This window comes from Triturus cristatus, chromosome 11 (genome assembly GCF_964204655.1).
Source record: "Triturus cristatus chromosome 11, aTriCri1.1, whole genome shotgun sequence".
Classification (NCBI taxonomy): Eukaryota; Metazoa; Chordata; class Amphibia; order Caudata; family Salamandridae; genus Triturus; species Triturus cristatus.
The window spans coordinates 584439799-584467027 of NC_140594.1; positions in this window are offsets into that span (position 1 = coordinate 584439799).

The window sequence follows — 27229 nt, forward strand, 5'->3', positions numbered from 1 at the left end:
ATAATGTGGATGTGTGACCAGGACAAAAGACTGCTATTTGCATGTCAGACATAGTACACAGATCAGACATGGACTCACCCCCTTCCTGCTGCTGTCTGGCCTTCAGCTGCCTATCCAGGTCTGGGAAGACCACTGCCAGGATACGGAGCATGTGGGGAGTCAGGGTCCGGTGTCCACCCCTCCTACGTGGAGGTGATAGCTTCAGCTGGTCTCTAGCTATCCTCCGGGTCCAGCCCCTAAGGTCCTGCCACCTCTTCTGGCAGTTGCGGATCCAGCGCTTGTAGACCCCGCAGAACGAACAGCCCGGGCGATGGTCAGCCAGATCTCCTGCTTCTGGCGGGCATCAACCTGTGAGGAGGACAAAGTGAAAAGTACATGAACACACATGCCCCAGATTGCTGCAGCACACATTTGGATAGACATGTCATCATCACAAAGGGAAATAAATTACACAGGTAGTGCAACCATGGGGTATGCAAAAGCACATGCATGTCTGACATGTTAACAATGCCTGGATAGTTTAAGCTTGCAATAATGCCCTTTAGCAGCAGGAAAACTGTTCATTGCATGTACCTACACACTTTGGGGGATGAAAGTAGTCATTGAGAATGCTTGCCACTGGTGTACACACTGCTAGTACTGCTAGTCAGACAACATGCATAATTAGGAAGGCAGTGAACTGCACACTCACCTACTCCCCTGGTCTCCCATAGAGCTTTCTGTACTTTGGAAGGAGCCCGTCCAGCAGGGCCTGGTTCTCCTCCTCAGTGAAGGCTGGGGTCCTCTCCAGAGTACGTGCCATAGCAGGAGCCAGAGGATGCATAGACAGCAGCAGTGGTAGCAGGGATGTGGTCCAGTAGCATGTAGTGCAGGCAAGTGAGCTCCCTGGGGGCCAGCCAGCCTTATATCTGTGCTGCAGAGGCAGAATCTGTGCCATGTGTCCCAAGTGATAGGTCCAACACGGTTGCATTCTATGAATCTGGCCAATCCATTTAAAAGTACGACTCGTACAAGCCTTCCGCATCGTTCAAATCTTCACCTTCATGGAACACTTGAAATTGCAACATTGTTGTAGGCATCTAACTGAATTTCCAGTGCACACTTCATACAAGTTTTGAATCCGCATCCATCTCCATGACAGTCCAGAGCCAATGGGTGCGCCCGGCTCGTTCAACTGACTGTACAACGCGTGTTTTGAATATACACATGCACCCATCTACATACGATTCAATGGCCAAGGCGTACGCCTGCCTCGGACCATGTCTGTCCAACGCGTATGCATGATAGTCACCCGCGTCGGTCCTCATTGCATTCAATGTCAAAGCGTACGCACGGCTCGGACATGACCCGTGCAATGCATACGCATTGTCACCTGCGTCGGTCCTCATTGCATTCAATGACAAAGCGTACGCACGGCTCGGACATGACCCGTGCAATGCGTACGCAGTGTCACCCGCGTCGGACCTCATTGCATTCAATGACAAAGCGTATGCACGGCTCGGACATGACCCGTGCAATGCGTACGCAGTGTCACTCGCGTCGGACCTCATTGCATTCAATGACAAAGCGTACGCACGGCTCGGACATGACCCGTGCAATGCGTATGCATTGTCACCCATGTCGGACCTCATTGCATTCAATGACAATGCGAACGCACGGCTCGGACATGACCCGTGCAATGCATACGCATTGTCACCCGCGTCGGACCTCATTGGTGTGACTATTATACGGATGCAACACACATATACTGGCCATGGACACCTGTGCACACCTGCCACACTACACTACAGCATTGGCCACACAGTGTCCCTTGGCATGTAAGGCTGCATTACCTGGGTGTTTGGGAGGGCCACAGCTTTTTTTTTGGCTGGCACTTTGTGCAGCCACTCCCAGGCTGTGCACATGTACATGGGGGCAGAATCCTTTGTGTGTTGTGCACATTACCACTGTGATGTGCAATTGGACAGTAATGGGCATGAGTCAAGGCCACAGTGTCAGGTTGGATATGTTTAGGACATGTAACATGGGGGTGATGGCATGTACGTCACTGTGAGACCTGTAGCCACAATACTGATGTGCACCCACAGTCTGTGTGCATGTTGTGTCTCAGATGTGTCTGATCAAATGTTACCAATGGGTGACAGTCTCCACATCCATGTGGTATATGCATCAACCTTTATGGGGTATGTGTATAAGAGACGTACATGTAGGCTGGCAGGAACAACAGTGGCCACTACCTGTGGGACTTACGCTTTCCTTGTGGTGTGTACGTGCTACGCCATGTCCATTGCTGTGTTGATGTGGCAATACAGGGAGCCTGGATTTCTGCATGGCAAAGATCTGTGATGCCTGGGAGACATGAGGCCTCAATTGTCACTGTGGTGTGTTTTTTGAACGTTGCAGCAGCACATAGGTTGGGTGACACAGCCACATGATTGGCCATTGCACTACATGGGACTCATGTGGACATTGAGATGTGAGGTGGTGGTCTTGTAGGTGACATATGTGTCCATGCCCAACAGCACACACCTCAGTACATTGTGTAATGTCATGAACTAGCATATGATAGTGATCGTGGTCATGGCCACATGGGTGGATGAACTGACATCTCTGTACTGCAGGGCACCAGCTGTCCGTTGTCCGTTCCCAGACCTTGCAACCATGCAGGAACGGGACTGCATCAGACAGTACCGCTTCACCAGGCCACTGATTGCGGAGTTAGCGGAGCAGTTGGCGCCACATCTGCTACCTGGCCGGACATACCCCACAGCACTGACCCCAGATGTGAAGGTGATGGCAGCCCTGCACTTCTTTGCCACCGGTACCTTCCAGTACACTGTGGCTACTGCTGGTGGTATGTCGCAAACGATGTTTAGTCGGGTGCTACGCGATGTCTTGGAGGGGATGTTGCAATTCCTCGACCTGTATATCAAGTTCCCGAGCCCAGCTGAACTCCCTGAAATAAAGGATGCCTTTTATACACTGGGGAGGATGACAAATGTCATCGGATCTATTGATGGGACATATGTTGCCCTGATACCACCACAGGCACATGAGCAGGCATACCGGAACAGGAAGCACTACTATTCAATCAATGCTCTGGTGGTCTGTCTTGCTGACATGTCGATCACACATGTGTGTGCACGGTTCCCTGGTTCGGCGCACTATGCCTACATTATGATTTGATTTGATTTTGATTTGATAGGCTTTATTTCGATACATGAAATATCTTAAAAGCAGTTTAACAGTTAAGAAAAACAGCAGAAAAAGGAAAACACTTTTCCAACAAGACAATAAAAACAATGCTTAATAAATACAATTAGTACAGTTAAGATCAGAATTAAATTGATACGGAAAGCCTTTTTTGCACGAATCAACCAGGACCACTTTAAAAATTTAGACACAGCACAAACCACCAAAGTGGATGTGTCGGACAATAAAATACGCAGGGCCACTGTGTGATTGCGAGTTCCCAACTGTCTACAAAGTGGTCTAAGCCAGTACCTCCTGGGAGAGCAATAATCAGGGCATTCAAAAAGAATATGTGCCACAGTCTCGACCCGCGTGGAGCAGAGGGCACAAAAGGGGGAGGGCTGGGGGGACAATTTCCATCGGGATATCAAATCACCTACAGGTAGGATCCCTACTCTGAATTTAAAATATAAGGCCCTATCAAAAGGAATAGAAATCATATCGAGATATGGTTTGTAAGCTACCACGTCTTTAATCCTCAAAAAGGCTACAGTTGACTTGCATTGGCGTGGATCAACAGTAAGTTTAAACGAAACCCAGTCCAAATAAAATTTCTTTAGAGTGGCTTTGGGAGGGGCAGATCGAGTAGCTCAAGCTTCACCTAAGCCCAACTCCCCCAAAAGATGTTTAACGTCCCTCAACCATTTAATCTTACACCAGCCCCCCATAGACATCACCTCGGACAGTCCCTCCGCATAGGAGGCTAGTTCAGGGACCCTCCACAAGCGGGCCCACAAGAGCAAGGGTCGTAGTCGAGCTTGATCCGCAATTGATCTACAGCCTAAGTCCAGCAAAACTGGAACTGTGGGTGTACTCGAAGGGAGAGCCATCAGATCTTTCAAAAATTTGCTCTCCGATTTTGCAAGCACGTCAAGATTGCCTATGCCCCACAACTCTGCCCCATACAAGGCAGCACTAACCCCTCTAGCTTTATAAATCTCCACAACTGGGGCAATAAATTGTTTTGTGGAAGTACGATGTTCCTTGAGCAAGGCACCACCCACCCTTTTGTGATTAAGAAGCATCTTGTTGATGTGCGGAGTCCAACACATAGAGTCGCTAAGGCGGATTCCCAGGTAATCAAACTCTGATACCCTCTCCAGGTAGGCAGAGTTCAACACGGGAAGGCGCCCCAGTTTCCCAGGGGGATTCATGATCAAATATTTGAGGAGTTGTCGCATTGCAATGCTGATGTCACAGATGCCAGCTCAGCATGCCTGGCTTGTCGGTGTGTACTGACTGTTTCTCATTGTGTGTGTTTGTCACTGTTGTATTCCGCACTCCTACAAAACTCAGCTACTTGTTCATTTTTGTGTGTGTAGGTGACTCCGGATACCCCAAAATGCCGTGGTTGCTGACACCCCTCAGGAACCCTGTGACACCAGCCGAGCTGTGCTACAATGAGGCACATGGTCGGAGCAGGAGGGTGATTGAGCGGACATTCGGCCTCCTGAAAAGCCGCTTTCGCTGCCTGGACAAGACCGGAGGGGCCCTCCCATATGAGCCTGCAAAGGTGTGCAAAATAATCCTTGTCTGCTGCATGCTTCACAACATGTCGGTGCGGAAGGAGGTGCCTCTCATCCAGGATGACGATGACGACGACCAACCTCCGGCACCTGTGGAGGATCCCGGCCTGGGCCAAGATGCCAGTGATGATGAAGATGATAGTGACGTCCGCTTCCAGCTCATCAACAACTTCTTCACCTGAATGTGAGTTTACAGGGTTGTTATGTGACTGTATGGAGGTAGCCTGGAATGTGTTGAGCCAGCTCTGTTGCTGTCTGAGTGTGTCTGTGTGCCACTTGACTGGATGCGTGCTGTGATGTGTCCATTCAGGTGGTATGTATTCCACAATAGGGTAGTACTGCTAACTAGTGTCTGTGTAGGTGTTTTGCAACATGTTTTGTGCATGTGTATTGCATTTCTCTCCTGTTCTTCTGTGCTTTTGACTGTATCTTGTCTGTCCTTCCCAGGGTACTTTGCCTGTTGTGTGGTCAACACTGACCCCCAACACCCAGAAGCCAACACCAGTGTGGAAGTTGACAGTTCCCATCAACTGATGTACCACACATCCCTGGACTTCCATTCTCCAACACATTGGGAGCGTGTGTCCACTGTTACGTAGAATTACCGTGCAACTAGTGTGGAATAAACGTGTTGCTGATGTGTAATGAACCTGTGCTACGCTTTGTTATGTGCGTTGTCTGTCTTCCCACATCTGAATGACATCTGCTTACCTCACCTGTGGACTTGTTACCACTGACTGGGATTGGTGTTGTGTCTGTGCATGCCAATGTGTTTCAGGTCAACATCATTGTGTGTGATGAGTAACAAGGGGGCGTGGCCGAGCCAGCCAAGATGGCGGACTCCTCTTCCTGAGGCTCCTGCTCGGCGGCCCGCGCACGGGTCAGTGATACCTGCCCCAAGCCCCCACCAGCCTTGGGATCTGGTGTACCAAGCCAGGAAACAGAGGAGGTGACACCGGTATGCTCGGAATCCCCGGGATCCCCGGGATCGGAGTCGTGGCGACGGAGGTTCCGCGCGGGAGCTCGCCCGCCAATGACTATCAAAATGGCGGCCCTGTGAGTCGCATCTGAGACGATCCGACGAAACGGAAGCGGACGCAGAGCTCCGGGATGCATCTAGCCCCACCGGAGAGCGTAACCTCAATCACCGGAGGTCTATAGACGAGACGACTGCAGCGGTGCCCCGTAAGAAAACCGGTGGGACCGGGGAACACTGCGAACGGGGAGGCAAGAGATCGGCGCTCCCCCCTCCTAGTGTGAGCGGAGTCCCGAGACATTCTGCCGGATCCAAGGGGGAGTGTCGGCTGGGGAACTCCCCCCCCCCCCCAGACAGCGCCGACTCGGAGGACCGGGTAATCGGCAGGTGAGCCTCAACCCATGCGGCCGCAACGCAGAGGCGACGAGGGATCCTAGGAACAAGTGGCAGCCAAAAGGGGAAAGGAAGTAAGTCACCAAGCGGCTGGCGGGAAGGACGTGTGAAACCCCTGGGGGCGAACTGGCGCTAATCCCCAGATGGCGCTAGAAGTGGGGCCCCAGAGAGTGTCCTGCAGGGCGCACGAGGCGCTCCCGGACCGAGTACCCACGAAGAAGAAGGGTGTGCCCCAAAATGCGAATCGCCAACCGCGCTGAACAGAAATCGCGGGCGGTTGGCGTGGGGAAGTCGCGGTTGGATCGCCCATACTCCCCACACACTTCGGAGATGACGAAACTCAGGAGGACATAGAAGGCGGGGGCTCCACACAGTAAATAGCGCAAGCACGAGTAGGTCGTGAGGGACGCATTCGGCGCTGGGGGCCCCGGGGCCGCCCTCCACACTCCAGAGGAACGCCTAACGGACGGCACAGAACCGACCCCATTTCACTGGTGCCAGAGACCACAGGCGACTCACCCCCCCACAGTGATCTAGATCTCCCTGGCCAACGCGGGAGGAAGTGGGCTCCACCTGACCGTGGAGGACCCTGTCGGGACCCGAGATCACCTCCTGGGATCGGACCACCGGAGAAACGGCAGTCGGGAGAGCACCCACGGCACGATCACCCCAGAGGAGGAGAGGCCCGATTACTGAGGAGAAACTCCACAGAGGGTCCCACAAGGAGAGGAAGAGGGACATCGACTGCGTCGGAGGTGAGCACCACTGAACGTAACCAACCATCGGAGTGGATAGGGTGCCCCCCCCCCCCCCCCCCCCCCGATATGGGTCGTCAACGCGCGGCGGGGGCGCCGCAGGCCCCAAATCAACAGAAGGCAAACCCTTCGACCCACGTGGGACCCCAACCCAGAGACGAGCCCACCAACGAAGACCCTATGTCTAAGAAACTAGACAAAGTCCTAGCGGCTATTGAACACTCCAGAGTGGCGTTGGAGGGAAAGTTCGGTGAGCTGACGTCGGACCTAGGCCTTCTGCGCGACGACCACAGAAAATTGGCGGATAAAGATGCAACAAGCGAACACACGATCCAGTCAATAGAGCTGCAGGTACGACAACATCACATCATACTGAAAGACCTCCAATCGCGGATAAAGGCGCTGGAGACTAAGATGGACGATTTGGAAGGACGCTCCCGAAGGAGCAATATCCGCATTATGAATCTACCGGAGGGAATAGAGGGATCGAACCCGGTTAAATATATTACCACCTGGATAACGACCTTCACGCCCGCACAAGACCTCACCGCTTACTTCTCAGTGGAGAGAGCCCACAGGGTACCGGCACGCAGACCATAGCCTGGCATGCCTCCATGCCCATTCCTGATGAAGCTCCTACATTACCAAGATAGAGACACTATCCTACGGGCAGCCAGGCAACAAGGGAGACTACAAATAGAGGACAAACAGATCATGCTGTTTCCGGACTACTCCCGTGCGGTCCAACAACAAAGAGCCACCTTCCTAGCAGTGAAACGCTCCATGCGCCTAAAGAACATACAATATGCCCTCCTCTTTCCGGCCCGCCTCAAAATCATATACGAAGGTGAGACACACTTCTTCACGGATCCGAGGGAAGCGGAAACCTGGGTGGAACAACACGCACGGCGTCCCAGAGACGGCCCCAGTCAGCCAATGGATAAACCGTCTGGACGCTCGGGGCGCCGACCCTGTAGGGTCTCCCTCACGCAGCTCAGTGCGCGATCAGGCACTACCACTGCAAGCTCACCGGACCTAGCGCAAATCATCGTGGAGCGCAGGAAAGCACTACAGGCGGTGGCCACGCTGAGTCCCCAAGAGAGAGGATCAGACATAGAGAGAGGTCCGCATCTATTCAGTTCGGACGATGAGAGAAGCGCAACACCCAGGTCCCGGGAGGGCTCGATGACACCCCCGGTGGTGACCCCCCCAGACGGCAGACACGCTCATATAGGGAGTCGTCATCGACCAAAACACTCGAGGGAACCGATACGACCTGCACGAAGGACAAGTATGTACAGATTGGTATATGAGCTCGACGAAGCGAGATTGATTCCAACTGAACGGGTCGCAAACATAGTAACGAGGAACAATATTCCCACTGAACTTGAATGACTCAAAGCAGCCAGGATACGGGCAGGAACTTTATAGTTGTCGACAATATACGGGCAGCCGCAAGGGCGAGAGCCAGGAACCACCGAAGTCACCACCCCCTCAGATACGAATTAAAGTTTCAGCATGATACTCAGTTTGGGCATACTGCTGCGTGTGATATGCCCCTCGAATTGGGACTGTTCCCCTTTGTTGCAGTTTACCCCCTTCCCCTTTTGTTTGTCCCCCAAATATCCCAGAGCGGGCAGGACAGCGGTCATGGACGATACAACTCACAGTTGGACGGTAGGTGGCGGGCGATGGGGCGGGCACAGCGGGCGAGAGAACTACAGTGAAGCACATACATGCAAACCCAACCTATCACGCTATGTCTCGTAGAACCCCTAGCACAGACATCAAATTCATCACGTTGAACGTCAGGGGAATGCACACGGCCCGTAAGAGGTACTCTGTCTACGCGTATATTAAAAGACAGCAGGCCCAAGTCGCTGACGGCGGGGGAGGTGGATAGGTTACAGAAAAAATGGCGAGGCATTATATGTGCCACGACGTACTCCGCATTCGCTAGGGGCACGCTAGTGTGGATCAGACCAGGGGTACCATTCAAAGAGCAACACAGGCTAATTGACAAAGAAGGCAGATTCGCAGTGCTGACACGGTTGCTGGAGGGACAACAACTGCTCATAGGGAGTATATACGCCCCCAATGTAGAGCAGGAGCGATACTGGGGCAGACTCACGAACACACTGGCACACTACACGTCAATCCCATGGCTCCTGGGAGGGGACTATAATTGCACCCTAGACCCGCACCTCGACAGATCACGCCCCCCGCTGATACACTCACCGGCACACAAACAAGCTGCAAGCCTCCGCAGCTGGGCAGATAGATGGGGGCTGACAGACATCTGGATGGCGCGCAACCCCACCACCAAACTTTACTCCTTTCATTCAATCCCACATGATTTAAGAGTCAGACTAGACAGGTTTCTATGCTCCGCTTTGCTTTTGCCCAAAGTACAAGACTCAGACTACCTGGGTAGAATAGTGTCGGATCACGACGCACACACAGTGGTCCTCAGATGGAAACACCCTCATCCCCCAATCCCAACGTGGAGGTTGCTCCAGGAGTGCCTCACAGACCCGGTATTCTGTCAAACCCACGAGGAATACATGCGGGAGCACTTTCAGCGGAATGACGGCACGGCTTCCTCTAGGTCTATAGAGTGGGACGCGTTTAAGGTTAGCGCCAGGGGGCATTGCATCCAACAAGTGGTGGGGGTCAGGAGAGTGTTGGACAGGGCCCTACAACGGGCAGAAACTAAATTAGAGGACATATCAAAAAGGGTGGACCAGGGGAAAGTCACACCGGCACAGCTGTCGGCGGCAAAATCCTCCCACGCCGAAATGTTGCGTGATCTGCGCAAATACAATTTTCGGGCATACGCAACTAAGACACACCGGGAGGGTAACAGAGCGGGATCACTTCTGGCATGGTTAGTCAAGCAGGACTCAACACCACACCTCATCACAGAACTTATGGCCTCAGATGGACAGCTCAAACACTCTCAAGTCGACATACTACACATCTTTCACGAATACTATGCGGCATTATACTGGTCCCCACGTGCCAAGCCGCCTAAAGACCTAGATAGTTTCCTAGGCCGGTCGCCCATGCCTAGAATTCCTTCCGCAGACAGGAAGGAACTAGATAAGAAGATCAAACCTGCTGACGTAAAGCAAGCAATGAAATCTCTAGCCCGCAAGAAGACGCCGGGCTCGGACGGATTCTCACTCGAGTACTATAGCACGTTTGCAGCGCAACTGGCGCCGCAACTGGCCTCCATATACGAGGAAGCGTTAGCCAACAAGATACTCCCGGAATCGCTGCGGACATCGATTCTAGTGACCTTCTTGAAGCCGCACAGAGACCCCACGCTCCCGGCTTCATACTGGCCGATAACACTCCTGAATACAGACTGCAAGATCCTGGGGAAAATCTTAGCTGATCGTTACAGTCAAATACTACCAGCTTTGGTGCATCCCGACCAATGTGGGTTAATTCCTCGACGCAACACCTCACATAATCTGCGTCGTTTATTCCAAATCCAGGACCAAATTAAAGAGCGCTTTCCCCGAGCGGCGTGTCTGATTTTGGATCTAGAAAATGCGTTCGACACCCTGCTGTGGCCCTACCTGTTCGCGGTCCTACAGTGCGTAAACGTTGGCCCCACACTACTGGCCTACACCCAGCTCCTGTATAGAGATCTCACCTACAGGATGCGAATGGGTAAACTCATATCGGCCCCTTTCCCGGTGTCCCGAGGGACCAGACAGGGATGCCCCCTTTCCCCTCTCCTTTTCGCTCTGGCGATGGAACCCTTGGCCATAAGACTGCGACGTGAGGGGGAGACATGGGGGATCCCCATAGCGGACACGACCCATTGCGTGTCACTATACGCGGACGATATTCTGATATATGTTCGAGACATCTCGGACGACCTCACACCAATATGGACCGCGTTGCAGGAATTTGGAGAGACCTCGGGACTCAAAGTAAACTGGGGAAAATCGTCGATCTTCCCTCTGGGTGCCCAAGCAGAGCTTATGGAGATAACGCTGGGCCCACAGAGGCTATCGTGGGACGAGTCGGCCCCCAGATACTTGGGAGTGCGACTGTACCACCCCCCAAAGACCTCTTTGAAGGTAACCACCGAAGGGCGCTAGCAAGCTTGAGATCGGCGGTGGGATTCTGGAAGACGTTACCATTGGCACCCATTGGTCGTGTCGCCATAGCAAAAATGATTATGGTACCGAGAATGCTCTATTACTTTGCGAATCTTCCTATAGTCCCGCCGCGCTCCTTCTTCCGGGAGTTAGACACGTTATTAACAACCCTGATCTGGGGAGGAGGCCACCATAGAGTGGCGTTGCGCACACTATACCTACCTACGACGGGCGGAGGCCTAGGAGCTCCTTCCTTCGAATCATATTTCCTCGCGGCACAGCTCCAATGGTTGTCCCACTGGACGGCGGAGAGGCATACGGGAGAGACAATCACAGAGAGAGGCAGAATACCCCTTCCTGCGATCAGTCGAATGCTATTACCAGGTACTACACCAGCACGCACGCACCCACTTCAAGTGACCATAGCTCGCAGATGCATGATGCGGATACACCGCATGTCCAAGGGCCAACCACTATACTCCCCCTTGCTTCCCCTGGTGGGATTCCCCCAGAAAGCCGGATACTACACCGCGGGAGCCCTTCAAGTGTGGACCGATCATGACATCACTGAGACGGGGGCGCTATTTCATGAGGGACAACTGAAGACATATGCTCAGTTGGTCGAATGGTACGACCTCCCTCGTGGACAGTTCCTACAACATAGACAAATTTTAGAAAGTGGTGGTCAATTCTGGAACCTGCGGGACGGGGACCCCCCGACACATCCAGTGTTACACACGTTGTTGCGCATAGGGGCCGGCAGTCACCTAATCACGTGGCACTACAAAGCGATCCGGGAATTGACGGACGTCTCCCTGGACGGGCTCCGGGGTGCATGGGAGGACGATGCGGGCCGAGCGTTCCACGACACAGAGTGGCGCAAAGCTCTGGAATTCCCAAAAAAGGTGTCCAGAAACGCGCGATTCAAAAACATACAGTTCAACATCCTGCACCGAGCGTACCTTACACCGGACAAACTCCACCGGTTCTACCCCGATACACAATTCCGATGCCCCCGCTGCCAAATGTTAGAAGCAGACTTCAAACACATGTTTTGGACCTGCCCATCCATACAACGATATTGGGGTAGGGTGCACCAAACGCTCCGAGTGACGACCGATCTCTCGATTGCCTCTACATGGGAGGTGTGTGCTTTGGGGATATCCCAGAAAAAGAAAACCGCAAAAGTACAATGGAAGTTCACTTCTCTGGCTATCCTCTTGGCGAAAAAGGAACATAGCTATGCACTGGAGGGCTCCAGCGGGACCCTCGGAGGCAGCCTGGACGGGAGCGCTACTTAAATGGGGCGCGGCGGAGGAGGAGACACTCAGAGAGGAAGAGGCGAGGGGCGCCCGCAAACACTGGACGGGAGCGCTACTTAAATGGGGCACGGCGGAGGAGGAGACACTCAGAGAGGAAGAGGCGAGGGGCGCCCGCAAACATCCAATATCCATGGAGTGGGCACAACTCCTAATACACTTCAAACAGCAGTGCGCAGAAGGAGAAACACAGGACACGACACAGCCCACTTCCTGCACTCCTCCCGCTCCCCCCGCCACTCAAGACCCAGAGATAATGACAGAGGTACAATAGACAAGCAGGGAGCTTAACCAGGAAAGACGAGTGGAGGCCCCAGCCTTTTTCGCGCACCCGCACACCGACCCGCTTTCTCTCTGACTTACCCTAGAACGCATCCAACACACCTACTCTTAATTAGTGCACAGACCGCCGTGGCAACCTGTCCAAGCCCGCCCTACACCCTCCCCCCTCTAACGATCCTCTCATTCGTTTCCCTTCTCCCCCTTTTTAGTTTCTTCCTCCTTTCTACGGTCTTTTCCTCTCCTCCTCACAGTAGTTGAACCCATCGGCAGTTCAAACACCGATGCACTAGTTAACGAAACAGTTGAGTACATTCGTCATAAGGGAGGAGCTACACAGACAGTAAAGAGAAGACCGAGTTGACCTTAGATACACGCGACACATCGATACAGCTGTGTCGACACATATGACGGTCTATTGGAACGTATCAGTGGGAGACATGTGGTTTTAGCAATATCAGGAGGTTCCAGGGACAAAGCAACTAATATAATCACCCTTGTAAACAGTAATGTTAAGTCACAATGATGCACAAAATTGGTTGGTATGTAATACAGTTGACATGCATTGTGGAAAGTTGTACGCAAAACCCTAATAAAACAATTTAAACAAAAAAAATATATACATTGTGTGTGATGAGTAACATGGCCATGGTGAGTATGTTTTGTATTGCCATAGTGGTGTGTGTCCCTCACATGTGTCACATCCCCATGACTCACCTTACGTTGGTCACATTGTTGCAGTATTTGGCATGCACTGTGTTGTGTGGCAGATCGACATCTCCCTGAACATGACAAGTTGGAATCACAACAGAGGCAGGTATGGTGTACTGGTGAGTTTATTTACAAACATGTGTGAGGGAAGTGCACAGGATGGTGGGTGCTGTACCGTGTTTTGGGAATCACAAGTTCACATTGGAGTTGGAAGTGCTGGTAGATGAAATGTCCAGAGTAAAGTCCACAGTCGAGTTGTGTGCGATTGGACAAGGTGAACGGGTTGCGCACAAAGAACATTGTCCAGAACAGGTTTGGAGGCCCTGGGGGATGTGCTGGGACATCTGCCTCTCACATGTCCTTCTTTGAACGACCCCTCTTCTTCCAGGGGGGGGGGATCCTCATGTGCAGGTCTCTGCGGTGCAGGGGATTCTCCGCCAGAGTCCTCCTCCCTCCCTGTGGCACTGGCAGATGGTGTTGCGACAGATGTTGTGGACTCACAGGGGGGTGTGGACAGGTTGGTGTTGATCTGGCGGAGGCATTGTAGTATGTCCCGATGCACCGCAGTGATGTCATCCCACTTGGCCTCTATGCGGGCATGGTGGGTGACCTGCTCGTGTTGCATGTCCTTGAGGATCCCCACTACCTGGCCAAATCCTCCGGTGCTATCCTGGTACGCAGCTAAGATGCGTGCCAGTTGGGTGTCATCATGCAGTCCAGACCCCTCTGAAAGGCGCGCCATGTGCCTCCCACCCCTCCTAGCACCCCTCTCCGCACGGGCAGGACCAGCGGCGGTACACACAGGTGACAATGGGACCCCTTTGGTGGTGTTGCTGGTGGTGTTGGCTGTAGCTTCCGGGGGGTCCTGTGTCCCTGTGCTGTGGGTGTTGATTGTCCTTGGTCTGTCCGTGTTGGCGGGGGTGCCCTGTCGGTGTCCAGATGCTGGAGGCATGGGTACAGGGGGGGGCAGATGTTGATGCTACTGGTGCTGTATGATGGCTCACACTGGAGGGGCCAGGTTGGTCGTCGTCATCCGAAGAGGACAGTGAGAGAGTCAGACCAGAGAGCTCAGTGTCCACCAGAGTCTGGGCCTGGGTATCCTCGTCATTTGGTGCTGGGTGCCCAGCACCACCTGTGTTTGGAAGAGACACACAATGTGATTTATGTTTCTACATGCATCGTTGGTTCACAAACATGACATTTTCTACTTTTCCTGCCTGTACACTGCTTTTTCCCAGCTTGTCACAGACAGAGTTTGATATTGTTCTTGGCCATTTCCCAGCATGGCCTTGTGCTCCCCACAACAGAGCCCAGGGTCAGACATCTTGTCAGTCCCTTCCCACTCCCTGTGAGGCGAGTATGGTTCAGTTTGATCTTGCTGGGCCATGTGGGTGGGTGTAGGTTGTCTGTGACTGTGACTCCCATCATACTCTTGGCTACACCCTCCTTCCCAGCATGCCCATACTTCCTCCCTCTTGACTCTGCTTCCCTGTGAGGGGGTGTGACAGCAATGGCAAGATGGCTGACTGTGAAATCCTGGTGGTTGTTTGGCTACAAGTCCCAAGAGAGCCCCTGTGCTTCACACTGCAGCACCCAATACGGGTATCTTTTGCTGATATTTCAATGAGGTGTGTGTCAATGCATTGTACCCGGTGAGTTGTGTGGAGTTTGTGTTGAGGGGGGGTGTCTCCCCATGCTGATTAGTATGGTCAGGGCTGTCAGTCCTCCTTCCCATCATGAAGCGTGCTTCCATTATAGGGCGTGCAAGTTGTCTTTCAGGATGTCAGTCAGGGGTGTCCTGCTTCTGATTTGCACACAACCCCTAGCAGGGCCTTGTGCTCCCCGCAGCAGGACCCAGTGTCAGCCATCTTGTCAGTCATTTTCCACTCCCTGTGATGTGGGCATGTTTCTGAGAGGTCTTGATGGGCCAATGAGGAGGGTGTGCATTATCTGTGACTACAGGCCCCATCATGCTTTTGGATACACTCACTTCACCTGCATCCCCACTATTCCTTCATGACAGTCAGCTGCACTGTGAGGTGGTGTGTTTGTGGTGGCAAACTGTCTGGCAGGGTGTATTTGGCTTAGTGCCACTGGCTTGCTCTATTTGTTTTTCGGTTGGTGCATGTCATGACACAGTTCCAAGTCACTATGAGATGGTAGGTATTGTGTTTGTGTGACTGGCATACACATCTTGGGCTGATTATCTATTGGCTAGTGTAGCTTTGCTTGCGGTGCATGGTTTCACTGTCCCCTTGCCACACAATCTTGGGTATGTTGTTTGTGTACTCACCAGGCTCTGGATGTCTGTTAGGCCATGGACGCTCTCTGGTGGTAGGATGTCCCGCACCTTCTCCTCCCAGATCCTGAAGTAGACTGGTTTGGCAGGAGGGCCACCGCCGGTGCACTGACTCAGGGCGTGATCTTTTTCGATAAGTTTCTTGACCCTCCTGCGCACGTCATACCACCTGTTCTAGATGTCATCCTTTGTGCGCCTTTCTGGTGCTTGTGCGTTCACCTTGTCCACAATCCTCGCCCACATCTTGGTTTTCTGTGAGATGGGGGTCCTTTGAACCAATGTACCAAACAAATGTGGCTCTACTCTGATGATCTCGTCTACCAGCACTTCTAACTCACTATCTGTGAACTTTGGTTTCTTATTTGGAGGCATGGTGATGGGTGGTGAGTGATGTGTGTGTGAGGGTGCAAGTGATGATGGGTCGGTGTTGGTTTTGCTGTGTGTATGTGTGTGTGCTTTTGTATGAGGTGCTGATGGTGTGGTAGTTGTGTGATGGGTGAGTTGTGAGTGTGTCTGTGGTTGCTGTGTACTGGTGTTTGCTGCTGGCTGTGTCTCCTGTTTGCAAGGGATGATGGTAGTGATTGTAGTCCTTTATATAGTTGGAGTTGTGGGTGTGTCTTTGGCCCTTGTTTTTTTCTTTGGTATTTATTGGATTTGTCATTGCTTGTTTGGTCCTTTTTTTGTCTTTTTTCCTTTGTGTTTTGTAGTCATGAAGGAGACGTTCATGTGACGGAAACGGACGCTGCTGTTGTCTCGTGCGGGCTTCTCCTCCTCGTTCACGCTGCCTGTCTTCTGTGTTTGGTACGCGGCAGTCGCGGCAGTCTCTATTGCTTGTGTGTCCGGTTGTCTGTGCGTGTCTGTCGTGCGGCTTGGTCTCCGTGCGAGTCGGTCTGAGTTTACACGCACTGCATCGTACTGCGCTAATCGTACATTGCGGGTACGGGTCGGTCGGGTTCATTCCGGGTTCGTGTCGGTCGGTGAAACTCGCATCGGTTTTCCAGCCGGATCACTATTTTCCCTACGGCTCGGTCGCACGGCTTGTATTCCACATGTGTCGGTTGTAATTCACGCGCGTTGCATCGTACTGCATGGGTCGTACGGCGCTGGTCCGTGTCGGTCGGTATTCGGTCCGGGTCCGTGTCGGTCGGTTTGTTTTGCAGCCGGAATCGGAATTGGCCCCCAAGTTTTTGATAGTCTTTATAATCTCTTTCACAATGTAATCAATCACAATTTGGTCAGCCAAATGAGGGGCGACTCCCGAATGGGAGATGAAAGTTCTGAGACATTTTTTTACTTAAAGTGGAAGCTAAATCTGAGGTGTGCCTGCCATGAGCTTCTACTATGTCACCTAAATGCGTCTGGTGCATATTACCAAGTCTCATTGCGGCTGCTCCATTGCCGCTCTCCACCACACACTGTTCCCTATATATGGAGCATTCTCACACCCTGCTCCTGACATGCCACCCACGTTAGCACCAATCCACTCCCTGATTGCAATCTGTCTTTTGGATCATTTCAATCAGTCCGTCTCCTCTCTTCCTCCCCCCTCAGTGGCATGTAGAGCAGGAACCAGCTTCACAAGACAATTATTTTCTTGCTCTCTTAACTGTATATGTACAAAAGATGAACCAGCTCCTACTAAAGAAAGAAAGGGAACATGAAGTGTCTCCATATATCCTTGTTTGCGTATTATGGACTTCAGAGGTCTTGAGTTGTCGACTTGATTACTGTTTCTTTCTTATTATTCTTCTTCTCCTTTATACTGTTAATTACCACACTGTAACTGTCGACATTACCCTACAATCTGTTATGTGCCGCAGGTAACTTTAACGGCCTACAACTATCTTGTAATCACAATATGCGCTCATGTACTCATATGGTGGGAGCTCCACTCACAACTGTTGTATCATGATAACTGTGTTGTCAATAAAACATTTACAACAACAAAAATGTGGTCAGCCAATGCATTTTGCCCCTACAGAATTGTGACTTCTTCAGGGCATAAGAAGTGCAATCTGCAAAGGTCTATCAGCAGGCTTCCTGTGACTTCTAATATAATACAAAATAGGGTAGAACACTGCATACAGCTAGAGACCCATCGGCCACCGGTGCAGTTGTATGTGGTCCCAGTAGCATTTGCAATGGTAGGGGACAATGTTCTGTGAAGTTAACTTCTCTCTCTGGGTAGATCTCTAAGGTACGGCCTGAGCACATACCGCAAGCTAATTCTTTGAAAGATCAGCCTGGAGAGAAAAATGAAAGTGGGCGGGGGGGGGATGGGGGGGTTAGAAGGCTGTGTAAGTAAGGTGAAAGTCGATCTTGGGAATAAACCAGTTATAATGCAATGTGATAAACAGTATTGCTCAGTAGGGACTAAGGCTCAGCAGGAAGATAGGAGCAGGCGTCAAATAGGCCCTGAGCAACAAAAGTTTGAGAGTAATAAAATTAGCAATAAATCAATCTTTAAATCCATGCAGATGGGCTTAGAAATTCAAGAATCAACAGATATGCCACTTTGCTCAATGATATCTGGATAATTTGATTTCTTAGAAGTAAAAAACATCAAGACCAGTTACGGGGGTCCAGTATTCAATCCAAATAGTTCCAATGATATGATCAAAGAAATACATCAAAGAAAAAAGGGTAGAGCTAATGTGGGGACATCATTCTCTGATAGTATTCTACATAGTGCTATATCGGTAGATGCAAAATTGTTAACAAAAGGAGTAGTGAACTGTTGTGGGAAGGGGATCAATCCAATGATTGGGTCAGCTTTGATGGCTTCCATTCAAAATATATGAGTCAATTCTAAAACTTCTTAATAAACTGGTAGATGACTCAGACCATAAGATCAATATTAACTCTGAAATATTGAAACACCTGATGGAATTGAACTTATCTGGTAACCTACAAAACATCTCAGTGGCAAAAGTGAGCGGGGGCTCACAAACTAAAGAGCACCATGAGTTTCCGCAGATATCGAAATTAGATATATATACTCAGACGAGACAAATTTAACTCCAGAAATAAACCCCAGCCAGGTGCATAATCAAGTAAAACAGGAAGAAGATACTGAGATCCACTTAATAGATGATTCATGCCCGAATACAGCTATAAAGAGTGGACAAATGGCAGAAGGTGGGAGGTCAACTAATGTAGAAGTCTTCCCTATTTTCCAGATAAATAAATCTAGGAAAGTTTGTGGAAGGAGGAAGAACAAAAAGAATAGGATAAAGACAAAGAAAGCCAAAATATGTTTCTGCGTCCCCCCCCCCCAGGATAGATGAATCAGGGGTCCCCTAGAAGTCGGAAATAATTATTACTCAGAAAGATTTAGCCTTGGCATGGAGTTTAGATAATTTTGCACCATCTAATTTGATAGTACAAGGAAATAAATCAGGTACTGAGAGCGAAGAAGTAGTTGAGTGTTTAGTAGAGGTGAAAGATAATGGAAACAGAGATTTAGGTAAATGGGCTGAAGATACTCTACAAACGCGTCATTGGACCTTAGCCTCAAATGAAAAACAGAGGCCATCTAACATCATCGGTGGGGAAGGAACTAGGAATAAATAAACCTGTGTAGATCTAAAAAGGAATGAGCAATGAGAGCTAAAACCAAGGGAAGGAGAACCATTATTACTAATAATAGTGGATATATTCATAGTTTGGGCCCCCCAACCACTTTATGAATCGATCTAAGACTCTGCCAATTTTTAGTGCCATTTCCTTATTATTTAAGATCACTTCAAAAGATATATCACTAGTATCTATTCCACAGGCTAAAGCAATCAACTTAGAATGGCTGTATGCCATGGTTCCTTTTCACTCGAGACTATTATTGGAACGAGTTCTGAAAGCTATCGATACTATGAGACAATGGGGTTTTGATCTGTATAAAGAAAGTGAGGAATGGATGGAGAGCACAAAAGGGGATTATTAAGAACGTTTGCCAGAATCAACCTCTGGGGGAAAAGATGATTCACTCCTAGGCAGTGGTCTGCCCCAAAAGATTACAAATATTTGTACCAGATGCAGGCCGTAAGATAGTTTCAGAAAGTAATATGAAATGTAACAGGGGAACTGAGGTTCAAGACTGGAGTTGGGTGGTGGCAGCCATTAACTCCAGACTGTTAACAGTGGAAGGGAGAAATTCCTGATAACCAAGGTCTTGGTATCCTGGTGTGAAAGAAAGCAGGGATTAGAAGGTATAAACAGCATATCAAAAATAAATTGAGTGAAAAAATATACACAATAGTGTCTTGTCAGGAAACATGGGCAACAAATGAGGTGTTATTTGATGATTATATTGCTTACTATAACAAAACCGAAAAGGATATTTTTGGTCATCCGAGAAGTAAGCTTTTGACATTAGTCGTTGTCCAGAAGGATATTAAAAGTTATAGAATATTTAATGAATGTTCATATTTTATAACCATAGTAGTGATTGAGAGCAAGGCTGCAGCTAAAAGATATAATGCCCCCTGTAATAAAATGTTGATTATCATAAATGGGTACTTGCCACCGAATAAGGAGCAAGGTCAAAAGTTGACCAAACTAATATGGTTTAGTTAAATATGCAAGGTATAGCTATCCAGCAGTCCCAGTATTACTTGTAGGGAATTTTAGCATTAAAATACCACTGCCAGCAAAGCAATATGGCGAGGCAGCTGAAGTTGACATAGCTCTGGGTATCCCATCTCAAGTTTTGGTGGTGGTGAAGAGTACTCCATTGGGAAGGAAACTGAGCTTAGCTTTAAAGAGACTTAACTTGACTGTTATTAACGGTAGCACTATTAGTGATTGCCCCGCTCAAAGTACATTTGATATTGGAATTAGTACCTCACTGATCGATTATGCGGTTCTATCTCCAGGTTATTTTCCTTGGGTAACAGATTTATTGATGACTGATAAGGAGGGTAACGATCATAAACCCTTACAAATAATACTCAATATGGTTGTGTACAATACAGACTTATGGACCAATAGCCAGGAGATCCGGTGTAAGAACTTGAAAAGGATCATCTAGACAACCAGGGTGAGAAGAGAAATGGAGAGTTCGATCTTGAGGTTGCTGAAAGGCTGTGGGCACAAATCTTCTAAAGAGATACCACATGAGTACGGTATGTTGCTAAGAATGTAAAGATCTTTTTGGATAAGCTACAGGGTGGAAGGGTCTCTTCTGTTTGGAAATCAGATTATGATAAAGCAAAAATAAAGCTAAACAAGAACATAAAGGAAGCCTGTAGACTTAAACCAACTGAAAGTGTAATAGCAATAAACTCGGCTAGAAAGGCATTCCATAAGGAAAATCGAAACTCTCGCTAGCTTGAGGCAATGCTGTATACTTGCCCCCCTCATATTTTCCATATACTTAGCACATATCCCCCGTAATTTTTTTTTTTAAAAGGAGGTATTTTCCACCAAGATTGGGACAGGTGGGAATACCGCACCTATTTTACGCTGACAATACTATCATCATTGATCCCACTTTAGTGGGTATGCAGAGATTGTTGAAGGCCTTTACTGGTTATTGTAGGTAGAATAACCTAGTTATTAGAGTGCCAAAAACAAAAGCTATGGCTTTTGTTACAAAAAGGTGTAAATTAAATAAATCAGTTACGCATAGTGTATAGTTAAATGGCCAACCGGTTGAGTTTATTTCAGAGTATAAGTACTTAGGCATGAGTTTTAGTTGGAACCTCAAATTCACCTCACATTTTAGAGCAGGAGTCTAAGAGCAGGGAGGTAGCTGCAGCACTGGTGAGACTGGAGATGGAGCTGGGTAATGTTCCGTGGAGATATTAAGAGAGGTCTATAACTTGAAAGTAATAAGTGTGCTTCAAAATGACTCAAAAATCTTAATATGGAGGAAGAAATAAAAATTATTGGATAAAATTGAAATGAGTTTTTGGAAGATGCACAGAATATAATATTGAAGAGGGGAGGGGCATCGTGACTCACTTGATCCTTCATCTCTGGAGAGTTATGGCCCCTCCCACACTCAACAACTAGGGTTGCCATCCAGATGCTTTTTAAGGACATGACCAGTGTTTTAATGTCCTGGACAGTACAAAAACGAAGAACATCTTCGAAAGCCGCTATATTTTCTTCTTAAAAGTACATACTTAAAACAGCAAACATAAGATGAAAAAAGCATATTACCGTGCTCCAAAGCTGCCTTAATAATTTGTGACTGATAGTTAAATTAAACAAAGGCAGAAAAGCCATGTTAAAAATGAATACAGACAATTTTATATAAAGTCTTATTTAATTATCATGCCAGGGCCGTCACAGAATCTTAAAACATCAACAAATGGCTGGTAAATTTCTCTTGGAAAGATGACAGCCTTATCAACAACTGTAATATTAAGCATATTACACTTTGTGCATATACATACGTGTGTGTGTGTGTGTGTGTGTGTGTGTATATATCACACACCTACTTGTATATACATGTAATCATACATATACATGTATGTGGGTAGTGTCAGTTTGATTTAAGGTGTGCTAAGTGCATTTAATGAGCTCTGTGTACTAATAGTACTAATACTAACTCATTACATAACTGAACACAAATAATTGACTTTTGGTGTTAAACTGAAGAGGAAATAAGGTCATTCTACATTGGCTAAATTGCACATTGTGCAACGAATTAAACTTGAGCTCAAATTCCCGTTTCTTCACTCAAACAAATTATGTGATCCGAGGCAGACCTTTTTACTTCACTATGCATTATTTTCCTTAACCAAACAAATTGAGAGCACATTGAAGTAAGTGACTAAATAATCTGTTCTAGACAAAAAATCACTTATATATAGTTAATACACATACAATGTCAACATTTTGAGATTAGAAAGAGGGAGATTTAAAAACAAATCTCAGGAATGTATTTTCATTGAAGTAGAGGCAATTTCGGGGGGGGCTGCTATAATAAAGCCGTTTTAGGTTTAAAAATTAGGGAGTCTTGGGGTTCTTCAAAATTGAGACACCCCAAATTTTACCTAAATCGCATTTCCCACCATTTATTGGATTGGAGACAGTGTTAAACCTCATTTTCATGAGGCGATGTATCCCCGCATTAAGGCACCTCCCATACAAACAAAATCGGAAATACAATACGTTAATTAACTGAGATTGAGTAAGTGGACACACTCAATTATTGAGTTCAATTGGAAGTTAAAGGGTGATATTACAAACTTTTTTTTAAAAGTGGTACACAGGCAATACCATGAAGGCTCTCAAATGCAGAGGTATTGAGTACGTAAAAATCAGAAAATATTCTAACTGTAAATGGACAGCAAAATCAGGAAACAATAGGACATCAGCTCTAGTAGAATAGGAAAGTTTTCTGGCACACCCACCAGGGGCGGCCTTAGGCATGTGCAAGCTGTGCACCTGCACAGGGCCGCCAAACCCCAGGGGCCGCCACGAGGATTCGGAATCCGACTCTTTCTTCCTGTCGTTCATTTGTTCCCCTGTGAATGGATGCAAAAAAGAAAAACACTCTTGCTGGAAATGCCGTTTTGACATTTTTCTATTCCAAAGTGCAGCCACAGAAATAAAAGGTTCAAAATATGAAAAATCAATAAATAAAGCAAGACGGAATGTTCTTAAAGTGCCCAGATCGGTTTTATTCAAACCACAAAAACATTAGCGTCACTTTACTCAATTTGCCAGTGAAGTGCTGTTTTCCCCCGGTGGGGAAGTGCGCCAAACCTGGAGGTACTGCGATACCTGCTTTTCACAAGCTTTATTTAATCTTTCATTCCCAATGAGTGTTTGCTTTTTCCAGGATGTTGTTACTTTTTCCTTTAGGGAGCATATTGCTCTTGCCAGTGCTTAATTTGAATTGAAACATTTTCTGCATTTCTGCATTTGGGCTCATATCTTGCGGACCTACCTGGCAAAACTCTGCGGATTTCACTCGGGGCACTCACGCTGTGTGTCTCCCCGGCCGCCACTCACCTCCGTTGACTGCCGTTGGGGAGACTACAGCTCCCGTCATCCTCTGCTCCTGGCTTCCGCCTCATTTCCGGTCACCAGCGCGCCCGGCGGCGCTACATAAACGAGCGGCTCCCTCGACGGAGCGGTGAACATTTTCTACATTTCTACATTTGGGCTCATATCTTGCGGACCTACCTGGCAAAACTCTGCGGATTTCACTCGGGGCACTCACGCTGTGTGTCTCCCCCGCCGCCACTCACCTCCGTTGGCTGCCGTTGGGGGAGACTACAGCTCCCGTCATCCTCTGCTCTTGGCTTCCGCCTCATTTCCGGTCACCAGCGCGCCCGGAGGCGCTACATAAACGAGCGGCTCCCTCGACGGAGCGGGGAACATTTTCTGCATTTCTGCATTTGGGCTCATATCCTGCGGACCTGCCTGGCAAAACTCTGCGGATTTCACTCGGGGCACTACCGCTGTGTGTCTCCCCCGCAGCCACTCACCTCCGTTGGCCGCCGTTGGGGGAGACTACAGCTCCCGTCATCCTCTGCTCCTGGCTTCCGCCTCATTTCCAGTCACCAGCGCGCCCGGAGGCGCTTCATAAACGAGCGGCTCCCTCGACGGAGCGGGGAACATTTTCTGCATTTCTGCATTTGGGCTCATATCTTGCGGACCTACCTGGCAAAACTCTGCGGATTTCACTCGGGGCACTCACGCTGTGTGTCTCCCCCGCCGCCACTCACCTCCGTTGGCCGCCGTTGGGGGAGACTACAGCTCCCATCATCCTCTGCTCCTGGCTTCCGCCTCATTTCCGGTCACCAGCGCGCCCGGAGGCGCTACATAAACGAGCGGCTCCCTCGACGGAGCGGGGAACATTTTCTGTATTTCTGCATTTGGGCTCATATCTTGCGGACCTACCTGGCAAAACTCTGCGGATTTCACTCGGGGCACTCACGCTGTGTGTCTCCCCCGCCGCCACTCACCTCCGTTCGCCGCCGTTGGGGGAGACTACAGCTCCCGTCATCCTCTGCTCCTGGCTTCCGCCTCATTTCCGGTCACCAGCGCGCCCGGAGGCGCTACATAAACGAGCAGCTCCCTCGACGGAGCGGGGAACATTTTCTGCATTTTGCATTTGGGCTCATATCTTGCAGACCTACCTGGCAAAACTCTGCGGGTTTCACTCGGGGCACTCACGCTGTGTGTCTCCCCCGCCGCCACTCACCTCTGTTGGCCGCCGTTGGGGGAGACTACAGCTCCCGTCATCCTCTGCTCCTGGCTTCCGCCTCATTTCCGGTCACCAGCGCGCCCGGAGGCGCTACATAAACGAGCGGCTCCCTCCGCGTCGCGGGATGCGCGCGGGCGGCACCGGGCTGAGCCCGGGCAGAGGGCGGGCCGTCTGTGGCCGTCCGGGGCCAGACAAGGCCGGGCTGGGCTATACCCCGTACGCCTGTAAATCGTGCCTGTGTTTTATATCCTGGTGGACGATATCGCAAGGTACTGTTATTCGATTGCCGGGACCTAAGTATACCATTCATCTGTTTGAGGTTCTGTTTCTCACTGTATTGTGACTGTGATTGCGTTGAATTGGTCTGCGCCCCTTACATGTCACTTATTTTGTAAAATAGGTGTATATCAGGTGTATATCAGGGCGCTTATACACTGCCTCAATCCTGGTATGCTATAATAGCACCCATATAATTCAGCTGTTAATATAGGGGTAGGATATCAGGTGTTGTATTGTGTATATTTTATATTGTGTTCTGTATTGTTGTTAGAGTCATTTCATAGTAAGTGCTTTTTATCTGGTAGCTCCCCGTGCTCGTTATTTTATATCTGTTTAAGAAAACATGTCTAAATCAGCCGGGATTTCCCGCCCTATTGTCTCTACACTAGATAACTATTTAGTTAAAGTAGTAGACAAGATTAATAAGGAAAGAAGACTATCCCTGGGTCTGGGTAGTGGCAGTGTCCCTGATTCTACGAGTCAACTAGTCTCTGTCGCGACCCCTACTATTGATGATAGCTATGTAGCAGTTTCTTCAGACTCCCCAGGGAGGGAGGGTACCTATGAACTTGAGCCAACACAGACCCCTCTTTTGGACGAGGCCCCCTCTAAAGCATCTGACAACAAATCCCTTAACGATTCTGACGTTTTGGGTCCAGTGGCCCATAAACCGCACAGAGTGTTAAGATCAGGAACACAGTTGAACAGACCTGTTATGTCTAAAAAAGGGGGTCGCAAAAGTAAAAAGAATTTTGTTCCTGTCTTAAATGGGGGTACTATCGAGCCTACTTGTGTAAACAATGATGTTAATCCCACTTACATGAAACTGGCCCCGGATCAGCTTGAGTTACTCATCGGTATGATTGACACCAAGTTAAATAAATTAGTCGTCCCACTCTTGGACAAACTCGAGGCTGTATCTAGGGAAGTGACTAGACTGGGTGAGTTGATGCAATCTGGCTTACATTCAATCAATAGTCCACAACCTCTGGTGGTGGTCGATGTGGCTGGGGTCAGTACTAGTAAACGTGTGCAATCTACCCATGACATATCCAGTGCTGGCCCGACCTGCGCAGGCTCAAGTATCCCTTCACAACAAATCAGTAGGTCCACAACAGCTATTGAGCGGCAGGGTATTGCTGGCAAACCAACTTCTCCTCGCCCTGGGGACACCTCGAGTGTTAATTCAGCAATACCTTCTTGCTCTAATGATATCTCTCTAAATCCCATTACTTGCACTTCGGGGAATGCATCAAAGACTTTAGGAAGGGGGAAGTCTAATCCCTGTGGCCTCCCCCAACCAAACCTCCCACCTGACTGCGCACCATATGTAGCAGTCTTGACCAACGTTACACCTATTAGGGAGGATGGGCTTTATCATTCTACAGAATCACATGACTCCCTCAAAAATAAAACTGTGGCATGGCTTAACCGGGAGTGTGGCTTTCCAGTGGCTATGGCGGACCACATTTTGACCACCACCAGAACCAACTGGATTGGAACATCCCCCAAAAATATTCCTGGGGATTGTGTTATTATTAATTTTAGCAATCCCCATCTTGCCACGACAGCTCTGATCCGAGCCACTTCACGCCCTAGTAACGACCAGGGCATCTCACTTCGTCCTTTAGGTTTTTTCTATAGTCAACATATCGAGCACTTTTCAAGGAATTGTGGGGGGGTGAGATCGAGGACAGAAGTGTTGCATAGTTCGGTTAACAATTTCCAGTTTAATACTGTCAACCGTTTTCAATGCTTGAGTGGGTTGGATCAAAACGACTGACTTGAGCCGAGTAACATCTTCAGGATAACTGTAGACAGTCTACCTATGGGCAAGGAGGGTGACTCAATAGGCTGTTTGGAATCACGAATGGAGTTGGGTATGGTACCCTCGGAAATTTCGGTGAATCAAGCTCCGTCGGATACGAGCCTAAGAGTGTGTATCTCTGGGTCAATGGTTAATATCCCTGGGTTAACCATAGACTGTACGCCTTTGGGCAAGGAGGGAAATCTTGCAGGTTGCCCAGAGTTAGTTATGGAGACACCCAATACTGCTACTTTTTCACAGGGTAGTAACTGTCTCCATACGGGGTCAGGTATTCATGTTTTTTCCGGCTGTTATATTGCCAGCTGGAATATCGCGGGAATAAGATCAA